This window comes from Tiliqua scincoides, chromosome 1 (genome assembly GCF_035046505.1).
Source record: "Tiliqua scincoides isolate rTilSci1 chromosome 1, rTilSci1.hap2, whole genome shotgun sequence".
NCBI classification, from domain to species: Eukaryota; Metazoa; Chordata; class Lepidosauria; order Squamata; family Scincidae; genus Tiliqua; species Tiliqua scincoides.
In genome coordinates, this window is record NC_089821.1 from 21,752,009 (window position 1) to 21,775,854 (window position 23,846).

A 23,846-nucleotide genomic window follows, 5' to 3' on the forward strand; every position below is an offset into this window, starting at 1 on the left:
ATGACTAACAAGGAATAGCAGTAATGCAAAATGTATGTTTGCCTATGTATAAGATATGCTATTTGAATGTATGAGGAACCTCTTTTATGTGCAGTAAGCTAACCTAGGTTGATACTGAGTACAGTCAACATTTAATGTACTGTTGGAGGGCTCAATCCTATCCAATTTTCCAGCACCAGTGCAACCTCAATGCAGCGCCAATAAGGGAATAAATGTTCCTATACCTTAAGGAGGCCTCTGTGACTGCCTCTCCATCACAGGAAACAGTGCATACCCCATTGGCACAGCAGCACCAGCACTGCAAAATTGGATAGGATTGGGCCCTAAGATATCACATTGGAAGATTTAGACTGATGAGCTTTAGGATAAGGAGTCAGGGAAGAAATAATCATCATTTACCTTGTATCGTTCAGAAAGAATGAAAACTCAATATTCTCTAACATTTTTCTTAATCTCTAATTCTCAACTATTCATTATAAACATCAAAAAGCAAATTGTTTCAGCTCATTTTATGGTTTAGAAATACAAACTGTTAAGCTTAGAAGATAGCCCAACTTAAACTTCATTGCCTTCCTGGTTCTGCTGATATCTATGGGCTCTCACTCCTATACCAGTGCAACATCTAGCTGCAGCAGGACATGTTTAGCTGGTCACAAAGTTCTGGGCTTCTATCCTAGCAGAGACATTCCTAGGTCAATACCAAAAACTGAAATTTGGAATTGGAACAATATCTGTTATAATGAAATGCTGGAATCCAGAAATTGACTTTGAGAGGGGGGGGGGGTGATCCAAGACAATAAATGCACTCCAAAATCTACACACTGTGAACTGGTGAAGGTGTTTTGTAAAGAATAGTGACCTATAACAACAGAAATTGCCACTCTCTTCCATGGTTTTGGCACCTCCAGATTAAATGTATCTCTCCCATATGACCATATAATGCAATGGGCATCAAAAGCTAATGCAACATTTGCAGTCATCATGCAATTTGGGTTATACAGAGCAAACACTAGCAGCCATTACACTTTCCCTCACATTAGCAGACAAGGAATATTTACAAGATTAAGGGCGCAATCCTAACCCACTTTCCAGCACTGACATAAGGACAATGCAACTCCGAGGTAAGGGAACAAACATTCCCTTACTTTGAGGAGGCCTCTGTGAGTGCCACTGAACTGTAGGATGCAGCGCACATGTAATTGGCACCACTATGCCAGTGCTGAAAAGTTGATTAGGATTTGGGCCCATTCACACAGAGGAGGTGTTAAATTTGCCTTTTGCTTCAAATGCCATGCCACAGCTAAACTGAGGACAGATGGAAAAAAGACGAGAGCATCTGACAAGCCAGAACATCATTTGTATTTGTGGATGATCAGATAAACCTTGCCCATCCCTGCCTGTTACGGGTGAAATGGACTTACACTGAATCCTATGCTCACCCACCCCATCCCCTATGTTGGTGTAACATTACAGAAACTACCATTATTGATGTCAACAATGTTACTGCTAATGTTGCAATTACAGACGACAGGACTGGGACCATCTACTGATGTGATGGAAATGTGTTGATGTTCAGGCGGGAATGATATTCAACTTCAATTTTATTGTATTGAGACAAGTCTGTATTCTATTTTGTTCATCACAGCTACAGCTATCTTCATAATTAGAGAAATCACCATCACAGCTTGCTGTCTTGTGAAATGAAACAATTAAGTGGAAATAAGCCTCTTAAACGTTTGCTGTCACTCTGGATCCCCTGCATCACCTTCAACTGTCGGTTTACACACAGCAGTGCTAGTGATTACTGTACAGAATAGGAGTGTCCAGACTTTTTGGCAAGAGGGCCACATCATCTCTCTGACACTGTGCTGGGGGCTGGGAAAAAAGAAATAATTTACATTTAAAATTTGAATAAATTTACATAAATTTACACAAATGACTATATTAGAGGTGGAACTTATATAAATGAATGAAGGTCTTGTGATAGCTCAAGGCCTATTAAAGACTTTGCGCAAAGCAAGACCGGCCTTTGCTTTGCTGCCACTGCTGCTTCATAGACAAGAAACAGCAAGCAGCGGAGGGAGCTCTCAGCCCGTGTGGTCGACCCTCACATTGAGAATAGTCGCGCTGGGCCAGCACGGGGTTCAGCAAGTCTCTGGAAGGCCAGAGGCTCATTGGAGACTGAGGGCCCCCTGTGGGTTGGATTGGGGGTCCCTGAGGGCTGCAAATGGCCCCCAGGCCAGGATTTGGGCACCCCTGCTACAGAACATAATACAATTCTGGTGACAGATGGAACAGATGAGTATGGCTTATATTGAGTCACTATTCCTTGTGCTCTGTAGTCATCCTTTGGCCCCATTCTGCATTTATTTAAAATAGTGGTGAAAGAAATATTTGTTCTGTCAGGGGAAAAAAAGACTTCAGGGCACTTCTTATCATAAATTCCTGTACTGAAGAGATACAGAAGGGCATTCTAAATATCCTGAAATCTCTCCTCCCATCTGAAAAGAAGTCAATGCCAGCTTGCAAACAACTCCTCTGCTGCTGAGGGACTCCCTTCTTCCCTACACAGGGAAAGAACAGAATCTGGAAGCTCACTTTCAAATTGCAGAAGAGACAGAACACTCCACTCATGTCAACATGCAAGTTAATATACCTTGAAGACTAAGTTAGGAACTAATAACAAACAGCAACAAGGAGGGAGAAATGCAATTTCAGCACAGAAAGCCCCTAACTATCACCTTCCACATGTAGCCTACTATCCGGAAGAATGAGCAGCTCCAAAATACAACTACTAGAGTAAAGTATAGTAGTTGACCCCGGGGCGGGGGGGTCAACTGCCCCAGGTACCACACCTTGGGGTGTGCAGATCAGAGGCCTTTTGAAGCTTGGGGAGGCCATGTGCAGCCCCCCAAGCCTCGGAAGGTTTCAGAAGGCCTGATGGAGGCCTTAGAAAGGCACTTCTGTTTATTTGCTGCTGGGTGCAGACCCCTTAGCTATGCCACTGTGAAGCAGGGAAAGCCGTTCTGTATCTCCCAAGAATAGGAATTTGCAATCACGAATTCCTTTTTTCTTCAGGAGAAAGAAGAGGGCATTCTAAACACTGGAACACACCCAGAACTGTAAGCCAAATGCAGACACCCTGGTAGAAAGCAAGTTCTTCCTACAGCAGAGCTCTTTGCAAGTATTGGCAGCAGAAAAAAAATCTGCTTTATATTGTGAAGCCCACACTTTTTCAAGATGGAAACAGCAGAGCTAAAGACCTTGAAAATCCTTTTCACTGATGTCACGGTTCCCAAGAATAGAGTCTTAAAGACGACTTCCCACAATAGCACCATGGTTTGAAAGACAGTCTCATGAGTCGTCAGAAAATAATGGAGGTTCCAACTGGAAGTGATGAATGGCTAGAACAGGGGTCGGTAAACCCTGGTCCAGGGGCCATTTGCGGCTCTCAGGGACCCCCAATCCAGCCCGCAAGGAGCCCCAAGTCTCCAATGAGCTTCTGGCTCATCAGAGACTATTGGAGCCCGTGCAGGCCTGTGACTGCCGGTTGTCACCATCAGATGCAAGCTGCGGGCTGAGTTAGAGCAAGGTCTTTTATCGTCTTCATGTGTTTTCTGCTTTTCCCTGGGCATTATTTTCACCCCACTCCCCACTGCCTCTGAACAAATGTCTCCATGTGTTTCTGGCTTGGCCTATATATTCTAAATGTGCAAGAGGTGTGTGGCAAACACTTCATAGTTCTCATGTGGTTCTACATACCTTATTATAATATAATAACTATACTTGTGTATATTTGTGTATTATAAATATATACTTGTGTAGTATTTGTGTATTATAAGTAAGCTCAGTAAAATTCATTCATTCAAATAAGTTCTGTCTCTAATGTATTCACTTATGTAAATTGTTTGAGTTTGAAATGTAAATTAATTCTTTTTCTTGGCCCCAGGCAGTGTCAGAGAGATAATGTGGCCCTCTTGCCAAAATGTTTGCCCATCCCTAGCTAGAACATTAATTAGGACTATGTCCTTTGAAAGCAGATACATGTGTAGATACATATAGTTCTTAACATTTGTTAAGTCTTGCGCCTCTTTTGGTATTAAGGAAATATTTGCTTCTCTCCATGTGTCTGGAATAGATCCCGTTTTTAAAATCTCATTCAAAAGACTCTCTAACATGACCACCAGGTCTAATTTTAAAGCTTTATAAAATTTTGTCGTTAGGCCATCTGGGCCAGGAGATTTTCCCAGCTTGGTATCTTGTATGGCTTTCAATATCTCCATTTGTGTAATCTTATCGTTTAATCTGTCTTTCATTTCTTCCTTTATCTTTGGCACAGCCAGCTTTGACAGATATGTCTCAATTGCCACCTTGTCTATTTTTTGCTTTCCATATAATTTGGCATAATATTTGTAAAACTCTCTTTTTATTCCATGATGATCCACTATATCTTTACCATCTTGACAGATCTTCGTAACAATTTTTTTCTCTTTTCTTTTCTTCAATTGCCATGCCAAATACTTCCCTGGTTTATTTCCTCCTTCAAAAGATTTTTGTTGGAGTCTTTTCAAATTCCATTCCATTTCTTTTAATGCTAATGCATTTAGTTGTTCTTGTAGAATCTTTATTTCTCTTAATATAGACTTTTTCCCTGGCCTTCTCTTTAAATCTTTTTCTTTTTGCTTAATTTTCTCCTGAATGTCTTTATACTTAAATTCTTTTTCTTTTTTGTCCCAACTATTTAAACTTATTAGGTTTCCTCTTATCACAGCCTTATATGCATCCCAAACCTTCCTAATTTCTACATCATTGTCCATATTAGCTTGAATGGTTTGGTCTCAGTCTGTTAATATTCAACATTTTTCTGCTTTGTTAATAAGTCTTCATTAATTCTCCATATCTTCTTTCTAACCTTCGTTGCTGCCTTCCATATCATTGGATTATGATCAGAATTCTGCTTAGGCAGTATATCTACACTCTTAGTTATTAAGGTTAACTCTTTAGACATCCAGATCACATCTATTCTCGAAAAAGATTCATGCCTTACCGAATAAAATGTATAATCTCGCACTCCTTGATTTAATTTCCTCCATATGTCTTCCAAGTTTTCTTGCTCTATCAATTCAAAAAAAGATACTGGTAGTTTGCCTTCCTTTCGTTTACTTTTAGTCTTCTTGTCTAATTCTAAATCCACAACTCCATTTAAATGTCCCATCAATATTGTTTGTTCATAATAGATCTGACCCAGATCCAATTTTAACGCTTCAAAAAAGTCATCCTTAGCTCCATTTGGTGCATATACTCCAACTAATAATGTCTTTTTGTAGTTCAACATAACTTCTATTGCCAAATATCTTCCTTCTAAATCATTAAAAATTAATTTTGGTTCTAGCTCTTTCTTTAAATACATCACTATTCCTCTTTTTTTTTAATTTGTTGCCGAGATGAATTCTTCCCCCAAATTCTTATTTTTCAAAAGTTTATAATCCTTTTTACAGATATGTGTTTCTTGCAAGCAAACAATATTTGCCTTTTGTTTTTGTATCCAATGAAAAATTAATTTTCATCGCTGTGGTGAATTTAGTCCATTCACATTCCAAGAAATTAGTTTGTATTCCATCGTTGATATAAAATTAAACTTTATTTCTTTTTTAGTCCAAATCTTCTTTATTATTCACCAAAAAATCTTCCATCTCCCTAACTGTTTTAATTGTAATCCATGCACCCTTCAAATAAAAACTTAATCCTTGTGGAATTTCCCATCTATATCTTACGCCTTTACCTCTCAACTTGTCTGTCAATTTTCTGTATTTTTTCCTATCTTGCACCACTTTCCTTGGTAGTTCTTTCATGATCCCAATTTCTACCCCCTTTACTTTCAAAGGGTCCCTATAGTGCTTTCTCAATATTTCTTCGTCAGTTCTCTTTGTTATTAATTGCACTATTATATCCCTAGGCAGGTTCTTTTGACGGGCATACTGGGAACATAAGGGTGTTCTTTATTCGGTACACCATGTCACATTGATATTCCATTTCCTCAGGTTGTCTTGTTGGCATCCTTCAGTCTTGGAAGACTATGGTGTCACACTCTGAATGGTGGTTCTGGAACAGAGTGTCCTCTCCAGTGCACGAAGCCTGGGTAAAGTAGGTATGGAGGATAGGCTGTTACCCATGCAGCAAATCCCCCCTCTCCACGTCGCTGAAATGGTCCAATGGAAAGGCAGAGGTCAATACGGTTGGTTCCAACGGCGTCGCAGGAGTTGCCAGAACGTGACTGTGTTCAGCCATGAACTCAGGTTGTAAATCTATAAATTCTGTCAAGATACTAATCACTTCTTTTCTATCTTCTTTTGTATCTTCCATTAAATTCTCTGGCACACCTCTCAGCCTTAGATGGGTCTCCATAGCATAACATTCCAATTTCAGCAAATCTCTTAGTATCAGTAGTCACTCTGTCAATCTTTCCCTCTACTTCTTGTGTTTTCTTTTCCATATCCTGTACTTTTTGATTTACTGTCTTCAACTCAACTTTAACTTGTATCACTTCATTTTTGAGGTCTCCTATCAATCCTTTCATTCCGTCCATCATTTTCTCCATGTTTTCTGTTATTTTGGTACACATTTCTTTCATAGTGTCATTAAGTTTCTTCTCTAAACTTTCCATTGCCATTTGCAGATCTTTATCTCCCTTTTTTGCCATTTTCGAGCCGCTCCAGGTAAGTGCTCTTTGTCTCTCTCTAAAGTCATACGACATGTAGCAAGCGTTTCCCTATCAAAACTCAGTATTTCCCACTTTCTATAATGCTGTATAGTCAACTTAATATTGACATTAAGTTTTCCCTTAGTCAAAATGGTGGATGCGACTTCTTTGTAGTACTCTTCACAAAATGTCCACTTCTTCACTTCCTGTCTTCTCTTGACCTCTTTCAAAATGTCCACTCAAATATTTCCTCCCAATCTTCTGACCCTCTTAAAATGGCCGCTCCTCCACTTCCTGTTGCTATACGACCTTCTCTCAATGGCGAAATCTCACTTCCAGGCTACAATCTCACAATATTTTCACTCCTTACTGACCAGTCAGTTTGATGTCTTTTCTTCCTTCCTCCTCCTCCTCAGATCTCACATTTGTCGTCTCCTTCCCAAAGCCTCCTTATCACCATTAGATCTCCGGTTCAAACGCTGTTTCTTTTTTGCCAATTTTTTCACATGTAAATCAAGAGGCTGAGTCAGCGAGGATCTTAAGCCAAATTTCTTGACCCAGGTAACTCCTGCTGCGATTTTAGCGAAGCCTTCACTGGGGGGGGGGAGTTCAAAGCAGATAGAGAAACCCCTATTCAGAGCTCCTCTATTGCCAAACTCACACCCCCCTCGGGTCTCAGGCGTCCCCCACCCTTCCCCTACCTGGGGGAGGATGTCGGTGGGCTTTTAAATGCCCTCCAACCAAAGAAAGCAGAAGTTCCCGATAGCCCCGTTCTCACCAGGGCTTGTTCAGAGCTCCGTGACTCAACTGGAAGTCCGAACCTGATGTAGGTTCTTGACCCCTTATGAAAAATTTTCTGTAACTTGTTCATAAAAACTGGCAACTGTCTCAGTTACCCTTCTTATTATATCACCACTTTGAAACACACAGTTAATATGAAGTGGAAATTAAGCAAAATGGCATGACAGGACTGAGCATTTGGGACTGAATTATCACAGTATTGTTCTAGTTCGATTCTCTACAGTCATGGCAGAAAAATGTCCTCTTCTCTGCTAATCTTTTTACCCAGTGAGTCTCTTGATTACCGGGCAAGTCATTTCTACCATACTTGCTAAAATATTTGCAAAATGATTTTTATTGCTTAATATACCATTAACGCATCAGCCAAAACTCCTACAAATCGGTTTTGGCTACTGAAAGAGAACCTTTGAAAATGTTGCTTCAAACCTGGGGCAAAGAGACCCCCATTATTAGCTACTGGAGCTATAGCAATGGGCATTGTGACTATACATAAGACCTGCATAGAGAACAACATAATAGTGGTGGTCAAAAATCAGCTCATAATAATCCCCAAATGAGGCATCAAAATGAGAAGCAGCTCACATTAGACTGGCAGAAAATAAAAAAAAAATTTCTGGTATTAACTTTGTTAAGTACAGGTGCAACCTACTTATCCACGGATTTTTTATCTGCAGATTTGTCTCAATGCAAATGGGATGGGGGGAACTGTAAGTCACACATACCTTTGCCTCCTTTACCCTGCTCTGGCATCTCAATCCCTTTCCAGGCAGCCCAAAACACTGCAAAGAGGCTCTGCCTCGACCAGGCAGGGAAATAGCCCTGGAGCCAAGGAAGAAGTTCCCCTTGCGAAGGAACAGTAACACTCTTGGAGCCCCTGAGCCAGCAAAGAGGTGGAAGAGGGGAAGGGTGGGCGGAAAACCTCCGTAGCCAGAGCACATGCAGCAAGGTGGAGCATGCTCTCTCTCTCTCTCTCTCTCTCTCTCTCTCTCTCTCTCTCTCACACACACACACACACACACACACACACACACACACACACACACACAGGTGCAGTAGCAACAGGGGGGATTGCTTTAAAAAACCCAGGGAGTGTTTGCTGAATTCCTCCCCCCCCCCCAGATGGTGCAGGTGCTCCAGCCTACAAAAACAAAACAGCCCAGCAAGGAAGCCTTCCCAGCAAGCAAAGCATGAGATTTAGGCTACAATCCTCTCCACACTTTCCTGAGAGTAAGCCCCAATGATTACAATGGGGCTTACTTCTGAGTAGATACGCATAAGACTGGACTCTTAAAAGCTCAGCATCCCACCTGTGAAAGGGGGAGGAGGGGGAGGTGAAGGAGTGGAGGGGAGGGGATTGATAACAGCTGCCTTAGTTTCCTTCTAGCCCCAAGTGTCAGGCTGCAGCGTATTTACTTAACTCTATGGAATTTAGCACAACACGTTTTTTGTTAATTGCGACCGGACACAGAATGGAACTAACGCGTATAAATAGGCTCCACCTGTATACACAGTAGGACCTCTTTAAGTTGACCACCCAAGGGACTGGAGGAAATTGGTCAACATAGGGGGGGGGGGAAGGCATTTAAATATCATGTTTAGCTCCCAGGACAACAAATGCAAGGCCAAGTTATCAATTAGATTGGATTTTTTAAAAGTTTTATTGCAAATATCAATGAGAATTGATCCTCTTGTGATGCTTACTATTTATATCATCTGTATCTATATCAAGAGACCCTTCTACTTCAACAAGCCTTCTGAGTTCATGGCCTTTTTAACATCTTTTAATATTTTTTACAGGCCTGATTCCTTTATAATCTGCTGCTCTATCCTCTTTTTACCTGACTTTTTATCTGACTACTGTTTTTATGATATCTGTCAATTTCTTAATATGTTTTTATCTGTTTGTGATATTATGTTTTAATCTGTTTTTAACCTACTGTAAGCTGCCCTGGATCCCTTTGGGGAGAAAGGTGGGGTATAAATAAAGTTGTTGTTATTATTGTTATTGTTATTGTTATTGTTATTATTATTATTATTATTATTATTATTATTATTATTATTATTATTAAGAGACAGAATAAACAGCCCACAATCAGTGTTTGAAAAAAACCCTGAAAATTCATAAGCTTAAAAAAAATTGTAAGTTAAAAAAAAATTATTAACATTATTATTAACAGTATTTATATACCGCTTTTCAACTAAAAGTTCACAAAGCGGTTTACAGAGAAAAATCAAATAACTAAATGGCTCCCTGTCCCAAAAGGGCTCACAATCTAAAAATATGCAAATGAATACCAGCAGACAGCCACTAGAACAGACAGTGCTGGGGTGAGGTGGGCCAGTTACTCTCCCCCTGCTAAAAAAAAAAAAATTGGTTTCATAGCAGACAGACAGACAGACCAATGTTAGCCCTTGCCAGCCCATAGCATGTAGCATGTTACATAGCCCCAGCAGCTAAAACAAAACAAAACACTTTTTTACTTAGGCTGCCTGACCTCCACTGGGTCTCCTCAGATTCACTAAATGCCAGAAGGTGTTTGATATGATCCCTCACTAAAAGCTGTTGAGAAAACTCCACAGTCAGGGAATAAGAGGACAGGTCCTCTCATAGATTGGGAACTGGTTGAGGACCAGGAAACAGAGAGTGGGTGTCAATGGGCAATTGACAAAAAATGTGGAGAGAGGTAGAAAGTGGAGTGCCTCAAGGATCTGTCCTGGGACTGGTGTTTTTCAACATCTTCATAAATGACCTGAAAACAGGGATAAGCAGGGAGGTGGACAAGTTTGTGGATGACACTAAACTTTTCTGAGTGGTGAAAACCAGAAGGGTTTGTGAAGTGCTCCAGAAGGATCTATGCACAAGCAACCTCATGTCCCTCACAACTTGGTACATGTCCAGATACAATCGGCAGCCGGCATAGGTCTGTCGGCTATGTGCAGTGTTGCCCACCTATAAAAACCCTTTCTCACACACGCTAGCAGGCATAGGGGAGGCATTGTCGTGTGGCTTCTTGCTTTTCCGAGATGGGACAAACCAGACAAAACACAGGCCCACAGTATCGCGTGCAGTGGGCAACTTACAGAGGGTAAATTAATACTCTGTGCAATGGTCGAAGTGGTCAAGATACAACTTATGGAGGTGGTCAATATAGAGAGGTTGGTCTCCCATAGTGTATATGCAGTGTCTGTCCATACTGTGAAAATTAGGTCAACTTGAGGAGGTGGTCATTATAGAGAGGTGGTCAACTTTGGAGGTTCTACTGTACTTTATTTCTTGTGCCTTTGAAGGAAAGCTATTGTATCTTTCAACCGCAGCCCACCAGCTTCCTTAAAAAAGGAGACATCCAACAACTCCAATCTTCCTGTTAAAGGTCTTAATTAAGAAAAAAGTGAAGTAGTGTGGTGCACAGGCTAGAGCAGTGTTTCTCAGACTGTGGGTTGGGACCCACCACGTGGGTCGTGAACCAATTTCAGGCAGATCCCCATTAATTTCAATATTTTATTTTGAATATATTAGACTTCATGCTACTATGGCATGCATTTGGGGAAATATGACACATTTGTACTTTTAACAGGTTACTATATGTATATTCTTTTAACAATGATAGTAAATGGAACTTACTCCTGGGTAAGTGTGGGTAGGATTACAGCCTAGGTCTGTTAAAAATTTTCTTAAGAACATAAGAACAGCCCAGCTGGATCAGGCCACAGGCCAATCCATTCTAGCTTCCTGTACCACAGTGGCCCACCAAATGTCCCAGGGAGCACACAAGACAACAAGAGATCTGTATCCTGGTGCCCTCCCTTGCATCTGACATTCTGAAATAGCCGGTTTCTAAAATCAAGAGTTTGCACATACATATCAATTAGTATAGCAGTATTATAATATTAGCCATTATATTCTCAATACCTTTTCCAATGATCTCAAGCATAAAATTGGCCTTCTTAACCACTGCCGCCCATTGGGTCGACACTTTCATCGAGCTCTCCACCACCACCCCAAGATCTCTCTCCTGTTCCATTTCAGACAGCTCAGAACCCATTAGCCTATACGCGAAGTTTTGATTCTTTGCTCCAATGTGCATGACTTTACACTTACTTACTCTGAAACACATCTGCCATTTTGCTGCCCATTCTGCCAGTTTGGAGAGACTCTTCTGGAGCTCCTCAGAATCGCTTCTGGTCTTCACCACCTAGAAAAGTTTGGTGTCATCCGCAAACTTGGCCACCTCGCTACTTAGCCCTATCTCCAGGTCATTTATGAACATGTTGAAAAGCACCAGTGCCAGGACAGAGCCTCAGAGCACACCACTTTTCACCTCTCTCCATTGTGAAAATTGTCCACTGACACCCACTCTCTGCTTCCTGGTCCTCAACCAGTTCCTAATCCATGACAGGACCTGCCCTCTAATTGCCTGACTGTGGAGTTTTCTCAGCAGCCTTGCTTGAAGATGTCACTTCCAGTCATGACATCACTTCTGGTGGGTCCTGACAGATTCTCATTCTAAAAAGTGGGTCCCAGTGCTAAAAATTCAAGAAACCACTGGGCTAGAGTGTTAAGTTTGAATGTCAACATAATGAAAGTTCTGCTGGATCTGATCAAAAGCCCAGCCTGTCCATCATCTTGTTCCTGCATTAGCCATCAGATGTACCTAGGAAGCCCACAACCAGGATTATACTTCTTTCCTGCCATTGCTCCCCTACAAAGGTTATTTACCCTGCCGTTGAACCTGGAGCCATTGATAGTCCTACATGAATTTGTAGAGTCCCCTTTTGTAAGGATATTCAAGCTAATCAAATTCAACAGACAGATTATGCTGTGTAAAGAAGTACATCCTCCTGTCTGTCCTGAATCTCCCACTAGTTAGTTTCACTGGATGTCTCCTGGTTTTTAGTATGATGAGACAAAATACAAAATGAACCAAAGAACAAAGGACAAAAAGCACCATTCAACTCCAAGCATAACTGTATAAGTCTTAATGATGTCACTTCTTTTAATCACATTTCCCCCCCCCCCCCAAACATTGCAACTTTCTTCAAATCTGTGCTTGGCTATAATGCTCACCTGTTGAGTTCAGGCCAGTCACTAATTCTCAGCCTAAAACAAGGGCTTAACTAAAGGGTGGTATCCTAAAACTTAGGGCACTAGTTCCCAAATTGGTGGGTCATGACTCACCAGCCTGGAACACAATGGTCTATGCCCCTTTAAGGGATGGGGGGGAGCAGCAACGTGATCCACAGGACTGCATTGCTACTAGGACAGAAGGGGGTGTTTATTCACCAGCAGGTCCTGCCAGCTTCCAGGGGGTGCACGGAGCCTGGCGGAGTCCTATTATTATTACTATTTTTAGTAAATTGAAGTAAATTTAGTAAACTGAAGGCTTGGGGAGCTCTGCTGAGGGCTCCATGGGGCTCCCCGCACTCTTGGAAGCTGGCTGGACCTGCTGTGAGAAAACCCCTCCTTCTATCCCAGCAGCTGCACGATCCTAGGGATAGTGCCACTGCTGCAGCCCCGCCCCCGCAAAAACTCAAGTGGTTCCCTTATCTCATGAGAACTTTGAGAACGACTGCCTTAGTGTGTTCAGAAGAAAGTTTGTCCTGTACAGAAACTTTCCTGTTGCTCTTCTACCCACAGTAACTCCCAGACCTTGAAAACAAACCCTTGAGGGTTGGGGGACCTTTTGGAGCAGAATAGAATGCAGCACAAAGGGCTGGTAAGGGAAAAGGTTTGACTCAAAATCAACTTCCAGGGAATACAATGAATTCTGTTTGAGCAAAATCAGGATAGATTACCCTTATACAAAGATATATCAACTTTGTATTGTGATTAATGAAGTATGTCTAATATTGTTACCCAGTGCTTTTTTTGTAAAAAAAAAAAAAGGTGCAGGAACTCACGACTTGTTAATCTTTTATTTATTCATTTTTAAATTTATTTAAAATAAAATATTTTATTTAATATATATATATAAATATATAATATATATAAATATATAAAATATTTTATTTATTTAAAATAAAATAAATCTTTTATTTATTTAATTTATGTATTCATCTCATTTCTCTCTTTAAATCCCCATTCCCCAACTACTTAAGAACTAGAAAATGAGGGGAGATCTTCAAGAGAGAAGAACAAAAAGAGACGGACCACCTTGGAAGCGCACACCAAAGATTATATCAAGGCTTGTTGCATGTATTTGCAAATATGTAACAACCAAAAAATTTAATTAAAACTTTTAAAACATTTAATAAATATTGGTTGAAACAATTGATGAAGGCAAAATGTAAAAAATGATTACATTACATCACTCTACAGATTTGTTTGAATCCACATCAATTAGCACATAGGGGAGAGTGGGCACAAAAGATGGGTTAATTAATTGATTAATAAACAAGTTATGGATCAAAAATCATGTGGTCACACACCCTCTATTGGCTCAAGACATTGAAATATGATTGGTGCAAAGAAAAGAAAATCCTCCTGCCCACTCTATCACCACATCCTGTGGCCAGGAGTTCCACAGGTATTCAGTGTGAGTGGACGTCCCCTGGTTCTAATGTTCTGTGAGGGGGAAAACAGCATCCCCCTATCCACTGTATTTATCACCATGTCCTGAGGCAAGGAGTTCCACAGACACTCAGTGTGAGTGGACGTCCCCTGGTTCTGGTGTTGTGCGAGAGGGAAAAGAGCACCCCCTATTCACTGTATTTATCACCATGTCCTGAGGCAAGGAGTTTCACAGACACTCAGTGTTCCAACCCCTAAAATTCAGCCACTTAATTGAGGGCAACAGATTCAGAACAGTCCAAAGAAAGTTCTTCTACACACATGTATAGAATTTGCAGCCACAAGATGTGGTGATGACCAATCCTAGACATGTCTACTCAGAAGTCAGTCCCATTAGAGTCAGTGGGGCTTACTCACAGGAAAGTGTGGACAGGATTGGGCTGATGGATGGCTTGGATGGGTTGGGTTAGTTGGTTAGGGCCAGGCTTGCCAGGCCAGCACCTGCTGCAGAAACAGACTGGGATAAAGAAGACAAGCAGATCAGCCTGGATGCTGCAGAAGAAAAGTGCATGGAGGGGCAGAAGAACACTGGACAAATGCAGACCAAGAGCCCATGTCTACTCAGGAGCAAGTCCTACTGTAGTCAATGGGGCTTACTCCCAGGAAAGTGAGGACAGGATTGCAGCCTGAGTCCGCTCCTATGCATGTCTACTCAGAAGTAAGTCCCATAAGAGTCAATGGGGCTTAATCCCAGGAAAGTGTGGGTAGGATTGCAGCCTGTGAGCCCAATCCTATGCATGTCTACTCTGAAGTAAGTCCCATAGTGGTCAATGGAGCTTACTCTGTAGCCTGCCTGCAATACCCCCCCCCCCCCCAAAAAAAAAGGATCAGTGAGATTTCCAGTCCTCCCCAGTCCCCAGTGCCCAGTTTAAAGTTCTTCTATTTCAGGCATATCAAGAAAAAGACCCTCCTGGCTTTGTAAGTACAAAATAGAAAACTTTCCCCTTAATACCTGAAGCCTCTTTTTTGTCCTTTTTTTTGGGGGGGGGGGGGAGGAGAGGTTGCCTTCTGGAGTATCTCCAACTCCATGGGATCAGGACCATCCTGGTTTCCTCACATTCCCCTTTCCCTGGCCTGGCCAACAGCCAAGGCATGTCTGCCTACTCACGAGTAAACACGACATGAGGCTGCTTGCTTTCCATACGGCTCAATAGACTGCAGCTGGGAGGGAGGCAGGGACCTCCCTTTTGTGTTTTTGGGGGCTGCATTCATTGGATCAGGACCATTCTGACATCCTTGGAGTCGGCCTTTTTCGACGGACTACTACCGAGTAAATGCAGCCACGTGGCTTCCTTTCTGGCTCAGGCTCAGACTTGCAGCTGGGAGGGATGGGACATTCTCGGGTGTTTTTGGGAGGCTGCATTCATTGGATTGGGGCCATTCTGGTGTCGTTGGATTCCTCTCAGCCTGCCCTTTCCGATGGACTATGGCAAGTACGTCTACTTGCGAGTAAATGTGCGCTACAGCTTACTTTCACTTTCCATAGGGCTCCATTCATTTTTTCCTGCGGGGGAGGGGGGCTGCATAAAAAAGGTGCAGGAACGCTGTTCTGCTGCATTCCATTAGGAAAAAAAGCCCTGTTGTTACCTGATGTTACAGAAGTACTACTGGCCAAATTAAATAATGAAAGTTGAGATTTGCTGTTTCTGTATTCTAAAATAGCTTTTCTTTCCAATGTCATAGCATTCTTTTCAGTTAACTTTCAACATGTTTTCAGCTACCATTAAAGCGCTTTATGTTAACTATCCTCCAAAACAATTTAATGCATCTAATGTAATTATGCTACACTATTTAAAGAGGTCAAGTTTTGTGAGGACAAAATTCGTGCCTTGTCTACATTAGTCATGTTTTCAGAAACCACTAAAGAGCTTGAAGGAGATAGAGGTGGCTTGTCTTTGATGTGCATATTGTAATGGATTATTGTTTTCAGAAATGCTAAATGCCTGGAGACTGACACATGCACACTCTCAGTAAAAACAAACCACAATGGATCAAAAGAGGAATTTTATGAATTCTGTTATTAGCACTATCTTGTCTTGATTCATAACTTGCTGCTAACAGATTTGTTTAACCCAATAGCCGATTCTTGTGGTAACACTGGAAGAAGAAGAAAAAATTTCAGAACAGAACCTGGCATTATGCTGACACAGGGCTGCTACAGAAGGTAATGGCATCACAATATAGATAAGACTGCCAAAACATTAAGAGATGTAAACATTTGAGCTGCCATTTTTAGCATCTGTAGCCCAGTTCTGAGCACAGCATCAAATTCTCTTGCCATAATATACAGGAATTTTTTTAAAGGAGTAATTTTATTTACAAACAACATTTGAAATGGAACTACCAGCTTTTAATGGTATAAATATAGTAAAATGTTACTGATGGAGGGGGGTATATAATGCGAAGATACACAATTCTAAATTTTTCTCAGCATGATCCTGTGTGCTGGCTTGAGATGCTGGTCCTTGGATTGTGGCTGGAATGGAGTGGATGCACATAGCACTAGCAGATCAAAAAGACCAACAGCCAGGCAGGATGAAGATGAGGAATGAAAGAGCAAAGTCATGAGGGTCTATTGGTTGTTTTTTTTTAAATAGGGGTTTTTTTTTAACCCCTCTCCCCCAGGATCCTGTGAGATTTTTTTGTGAGGTGAGCTAATCAAGGGACCTTTCTTTGTTATCTGATGGCCCTTGATGGTTTTTCCTTGGTCCTTGATGGGTGTTACCTTTGTCCTTGCACCTGACTGAGGGTGTCATAGCTCACTCAGGAGGAGAGCTTGACTGAGTTTAGCCATGTTGTGGGGGGGGAGGAGGGAGACAGGGTTGGAGATCCTTTTCGTATTGCTAATTGCTTGTTTTCCTGGGCCAAGGAGCACTTACTAAGTGACTTTTGTCACAAAGTCAGATGTGCTGTGTCAGCAAACCGTGGTTGCTTCATTAAAATTTAGGAGCAGGCAAACCTCTATCTGACCCAGTCTGACTTGGGTGTGTGTGTGTGTGTGCGCATGCTCTGATATCTCTGTCCTTCCTCTTGGCTTGTGGATCTGAGGCCTCTGCCATCAGTTCAGGACCTAGTATCATTTTCCTGGCAGGTACTCATACCACACATATGTGTGCACATGTGTGTTCCCTGAACGCCTCAAAAGAAAAAGAAAGCTATTAAGCAATGGTAATGAACACAACCGGGTATACCTGTTGTATGCTGCAAGGACTGATGTTCATTTCAGAACAGTGAATTGTAGCTGACAATCGCCCTGTCTCCAATTATACAGATGCATGTATAGTTGTATTGGCAACCTTCAGTCTTGAAAGACTATGGTATCGTGCTCTGAAAGGTGGTACTGGCACAGCGTCTAGTGTGGCTGAAAAGGCCAATCCGGGAGTGACAATCCCTTCCACACTGGGAGCAACTGCAGTCTGTCCCTGGTCTGTCTCCCTGGCTATGGGCCTTCCTTCTTTGCCTCTTTGCCTCAGACTGTTGGCAAAGTGTCTCTTCAAACTGGGAAAGGCCATGCTGCACAGCCTTGTAGATACAGATGCATGATTGCTTAGAAAAGCAAACTGATCATGGAGTGTAACAAAAAATGGCTGTATGATTGCATGCCACATAGGAAAATTGTGCTAGCTCATTATAAAAACCTAGCAATTACATGTTCCCATATAATTTGTGATTAGATGCAGCATTTTCAGGCTTATGTACAGTTATAAAGAAAGTTGCCTGTCAATAAAAAGGACAATATATAATAGCACTAACCCAATGTAATGGACACTCAGTATAATGTCATGCTATGGTGTACAGAATATATGCTATAATTTATGAATATATACTATAATGTACCAAAATAAGATGCCTCAATTCTATCTTTCAAAGTCCTGGACCCCTTAAGCAATGCAACAAGATGTATGAATACAATTTTTCTTCCCCACAGACAGGAACTTCTGCATTGGATGAGTCATCCCAAGCTGTGGGTGCTGCAAACAGCCTACTACTGTTTGAACCATTTCAACAGACATCTGCAGAATCAGGTAATTATTCCCGATGACCTGTGGAATGGTCCCTATGTGGAATAGGTCCCTGTGACCTATGACCTGTGGACATGTGGATGCAGGAGAACCCATGGACATTATACATCTGGACTTTCAGAAAGCGTTTGACACGGTCCCTCACCAAAGGCTGCTGAGAAAGCTCCACAGTCAGGGAATTAGAGGGCAGGTCCTCTCCTGGATTAGGAACTGGTTGAGGTTCAGGAGTGGGTGTCAATGGCCAGTTTTCACAATGGAGAGAGGTGAAAAGCAGTGTACCCCAAGGATCTGTCCTGGGACCGGTGCTTTTCAACCTCTTCGTAAACGACCTGGAGGCAGGGCTAAGCAGCGAAGTGGCCAAGTTTGCAGATGACACCAAACTTCTGAGTGGTGAAGAGATTGTGAAGAGCTCCAGAAGAATCTCTCCAAACGGGGAGACTGGGCAGCAAAATGGCAGATGCACTTCAATGTATAAGTGTAAAGTCATGCACATTGGGCCAAAAAATCAAAACTTCACATATAGGCTAATGCAGTGGTTCTCATACATTTAGCACCGGGACCCACTTTTTATCTGTCAGAATCTGTCAGGACCCATCAGAAGTGATGTCGTGACCGGAAGTGACATCATCAAGCAGGAAAATTTTTAACAATCCTAGGCTGTAATATTTCCCACACTTACCCGGGAATAAGTCCCATTTACTACCATTGTTAAAATAAAATATATAGCAGCTTGTTAAAAGTACAGTTCTATAACATTTCCCCTAATGCAGTCCCATACCATGGTAGCATCAAGTCTAATATATTAAAAATAAAATATTGAAATGAAAGGGGACCCACCTAAAATTGGCTTGAGATCCACCTAGTGGGTCCCGACCCACAGTTTGAGAAACACAAGGGCTATTGGGTTCTGCGCTGTCTGTGACAGATCAGGAGAGAGATCTTGGGGTCCTTGTGGACAGCTCGATGAAAGTGTCGATCCAATGCGCAGTGGCAGTAAAGAAGGCTAATTCCATGCTTGGGATCATTAGGAAAGGTATTGAGAATAAGATAGCTAATATTGTAATGCCATTGTACAAATCCATGGTTAGGCCACACCTGGAGTATTGCGTCCAGTTCTGGTCGCCACATCTCAAAAAGGATACAGTGGAGATGGAAAAGGTGCAAAAGAGAGTAACAAAAATGATTACTGGTCTGGGGCACTTTCCCCTATGAGGAAAGGCTACAGTGTTTGGGCCTCTTCAGTCTAGAAAAGAGGCAACTGAGGGTGGACATGATTGAGACATACAAAATCATGCAGGGGATGGACAGAGTGGATAGTGAGACGCTCTTTTCCCTCTCGCATAACACCAGAACCAGGGGACATCCACGAAAGCTGAGTGTTGGCAGAGTTAGGACAGACAGAAGAAAATATTTCTTTACCCAGTGTGTAATTAGTTTGTGGAACTCTTTGCCACAAGAAGTAGTTATGGCATCTTGCCTGGATGCCTTTAAGAGGGGATTGGACAAATTTCTGGAGGAGAAGTTCTTTACGGGTTACAAGTCATAGTAGGTATGTGCAAGCTCTTGGTTTTACAGGCAAGTTGCCTCTGATTCCCAGATGCAGGGGAGGCCACCAGGACGCAGGTTGTGCCTGTTGTCTTGTGTGCTCCCTGAGGCATTTGGTGGGCCACTGTGAGATACAGGAAGCTGCACTAGATGGGCCTTTGGCCTGATCCAGCAGGGCTCTTCTTTTGTTCTTATGGAAGGCTTTGGGGGGGGAGGGTTGGTCAGTCAACAGGTGCAGGGAAAGCTGGAGAAGGGTAACTTTCCCATCTTTGGCACTGACAAGGAACTGACAAGTTCTGAGCTATTTAAAACCAATGCTTTGGATACTTGGGGAGGGGTACTAGTCAGTCGGAAGAGCTGGGGGGGGATGTCATTCCTGCCTTCAGCATTGGCCACAGTAAGGACTGGACAGATACTACACTAGTTAAACCCATGATTGCCAGTGCTGAATCAAGCAACAGAGACCTCAGATGACCAGGGTGGAGAGGATGCAGAGAATGAGGAACAAGCAGAAGCATCTGTGTCTCAGGTTCTCCAGGGAGCTGTTGCAGGCAGACCAGGAGATGAGGGAAAAGCTCACAAAGATCCCCAACTGGCTCCAGGTGCCACTACACTACACTACAGCATGGGACACAAATGGCCAGCCAGAAGTGAACCTTGGACAATTTAACCACCAGACTTGAGGCACTGGTGCAGCAAAGGCCTCAGGACATTAGGATGCTGTTGGAGCTGTTGAGGGCACTTGAAGCACCTTCAGTGAGAGACAGAGTGCTGTGATAGAGGTTTACCTGTCCAAGCATGAACCTTCACAAGCTATAGGGGAGAAGAACTAAGAGGTTGTCTCATTGAGAGAGCCATGCACCCCCCTTTCTTTAAGCCTATTTGCCATTATTTGTTGTGTGCACAACACAGCATCCTTTTGGTGTACATTTGTAAATAAATGTTGTTGCACTAGAATGCAGCACTTGCAATAACCTGTTGCTGAATTCAAACATGGTGACCAAACCATTTAAGATATAATTCTGAATGTTTATTGACAGGTAACAAGGCAGTGAAGTATTTTAAAAACAAATCCTTGCTTGTTCCAACAAAACTCCCATCTCTTTTTTTGAACCTAAGTAGCCCAATCCTATAGTGACCGCCACTCTGCAGTACAGCAGCACCAAAACGGCCATCTCTGTATCCCATGGGGCCAAGGAGGCAGCTAGAGGTCTCCTTGGGGTGAGGGAACACTGGTTCCCTTATCCTGTGTTGGCCTCCAGCAGACTATGGGTCTACTAGAATCTGTGCCAGCTATATAGCTGGCGCAAAACAAGGAGACCCATGTAGGGCTCCAAGGCCCAGGAGGGGGGCACAGGATTTGGCGACAGCTTCTGCAGTTGCCCCCCTCCACATACCCAGTTTCACCCCCTCCACACCTTCTCCCCAATCCAGAATGCCTCCCAGTCACTCAGTGGGATACTCACTGTTGGTAATACCTGGCACTCATCCCACGGGAGCAGAGGACCAGCACTGTTCCTCTTCTGGCTGCCATGATGTGCCTTATGGCACATTTGCAATGGGCATTGCCAGGCAAGTGTGCAGGAGACCAGCACTGTCTTGCAGTAAGATTGGCCATTAATTAATTCAGTACGTCATGGTTAAATAGCTGCAGAGAACATGGGCAGGAAGTGTGGATTGATTGTTGAGCTGCTGTACTTCTTCAGAACTAAGCAGGAGAATCCATAGTCTTGTTTCTGGCTGGGAGGCAGAATGCAGGATGTGACAAGTTGCTATACTCGTTATGCTAAAACACTTCAATGGAGGTGCTGCCCTCACCCCTGCTGCCTCCGCCCAGGTGTTCTGAGGGCCAGGGAGGCCTTGCATGGAAGTGATGGTTTTTGGCCTCTAGAACAGGGGTCTCTAAACTTTTCGACCGAAGGGCCACATCAAATATCTGGTACAGTGTCAAGGGCCAGAAAAAAACAACATAAAATTTAAATAAATACATTAGAGATGGAACTCAGATGAATGAGTAAATGAATGAATGGGCTCAAATGCCCAGGATTTCTCCAAGCATCAACACAGCCCAAGAAAAAAAGCACACACTTAAACAGACCCCGATTCCCCCACCCCACAAGCACAACTCTGGTTGTGTTTCGTCAACTGACCAGTCTCTCTCAGTAGATCAGAGGCTGGCTGTGGGCCACATTTGGCCCCCGGGCCGGGGTTTGGAGACCCCTGCTCTAGAACATCTTCTGAGGGCTGGGGAAGCAGTGTGTGGCCTCCCTGGCCCTCAGAACACCTCAGGAAATGGTGGCAGGCACAGGGAAGCAGCAAATGGAGCCCCTAGGCACCAGCCGCCCTGGACTATGTGGCCCCCTGGACACCCTGCCAGGTCTGCTACTGAGCCACTGGCTCCGTTCCCTCGTTCCACTCAGGTAGGTTGACACTGTTGACCTGCGATCAGTTGGTTTGGATATAAGCTTGCCTTCTTGGTCAGAGATCAGAATGTGGGAAAGGAGCTTCCACAGTAAAGTTGGACTTGCCAATCATGTACTATACCTGTGACTGGTGCATCTGTTGCAAGAAGGATTCACCAAACTGAAACTGGGTTATAGTAGTAACTTCCAACCATTGACATGCAAATTACTGGAGCGAACATTACCTATCTGGGTGTTAATTGGTCACCCAATAGATATTTTAAGGTATTTTATTTATGTAAATATTAGAACTAGAGCAGTGTTTCTCAACCAGTGGAACTTAAGTGATGTCTGGTGGTATGAGTGGGATCCCCAGATACCTGCCACCTGGCAGCAATACCAGCTGTGTAATATGATAAGCAGCAGAGGACAGAACTCCAGTGTGTGGTTTTCACACACTTGAAAAAGTCCTCCCGTCTTCCCTGAACTTCAGGTGTTTGTCCTGTCTAGCCTCTCAATCCAGATGTAACTGGCAATGACATCATCACCAGTTACTTCTGGTGACAGTTCCAGTAGGTGGACCACGCAAAGTGGTACAGTGGGGGACAAACATTGAGAAATGCTGAGTACAGCATCTTGGGACCCAGCATTTCCTTTGAAAAAAAATTAATTTAAAAAATCTGAAACATTAGTAATGTGTGGTTTTTGCTGCCAATTTCCTCCCTTTGCCCATATTCCCACTTTGCCTTGAAAAATGGCTGTAGTCTTGTTGCGGTCCCAGAACTTGAAATATGGGGAAAACCATAGGGGCACGCGCTGCCAGCTTTCATTTAGCCAGAATCAATTGTGCTGTTGCCACACATCAAGTGACTCACAAGAAGTGTCACCAGAAGTCTCCTTCCCTTGTTTCCAACCAGGGTAGGAGAACCTGGGTCACCAGCAATCAATGAGCAGCAGGGATGGGAAAACCCAGTGTGGCTTGACTCAAGTTGAGTCACCAAGTCATTGCCCCCTGAGACTTGACTAAAAAACAAATTATAATGGGGGCACTTTCCGAGTTGCCAAGTCACCCCATCACGACTCTTAAGGACTCAAGTTGAGTCACCCCACCCCTTTAAAAAGCCTGCTGTAGAAAAAACGAGGCTGCTGCTGGGGGTGCGTGTGTGTGTTGGAGTTCTTTTTATTCACTCCCCTGATTTCCCCGCCCATCTGTAAACAGGGCAGGAGGAGTAGGAGGGACAGCAATGGCAAGAGGGAGGAGGGTCACGAGCAGTAGCTGTGAGGCTTACCTGGATGACCTGAACCTTGGCAGCTCTACTCAGAAGCAGTCCCACTGGATCTGGTCATTCAATGAGGCTTCCCCCTCCCAAGTAACAATGGAGCTCAGTTTAAGTCATGTTTACAGCATGATCACTACGAACTTCCCCCTTTTCCCCTCCTCCTTTTTCCTCCACCCTGGGCTTTTGCAGCCAATTATAGGGCAAGGACACCCATGGTTCCTCCTCCTCCTCCACCCCCCTCAGCCAAAGACAATATGAGAGCGTCCATCCCTTGTCCAATGATAATCGGTTTCTTCTTTCCTGTCAGAGATTGCAAAAAGTTCTCTCTTGCCTCCCCACTTCCACTCAGCTGGGAAAGGAAGCATTAACCCTTCCCTGCCTTTGGCTGCTCGCCGGATCGGAATGCTGGCTCCACGAGGCTTTTCACACAGTGAAAACAGTAAGCAAGTACACCCAGACTCAGGCAGACTTGAATCAGCATGGATGTGGACAAGTGCTGAATCAGGGGGGCCCTGACCAAAGTCTTTT

General features: G+C 43.1%; 1 protein-coding gene across 7 annotated transcripts in view; it reads right to left on the reverse strand.

Moving 5' to 3' along the window:
• The window catches only part of GPHN (gephyrin), a 464,667-nt gene that overhangs the window by 20,503 nt on the left and 420,318 nt on the right, over nucleotides 1-23,846 (reverse strand). The window lies entirely within an intron of this gene.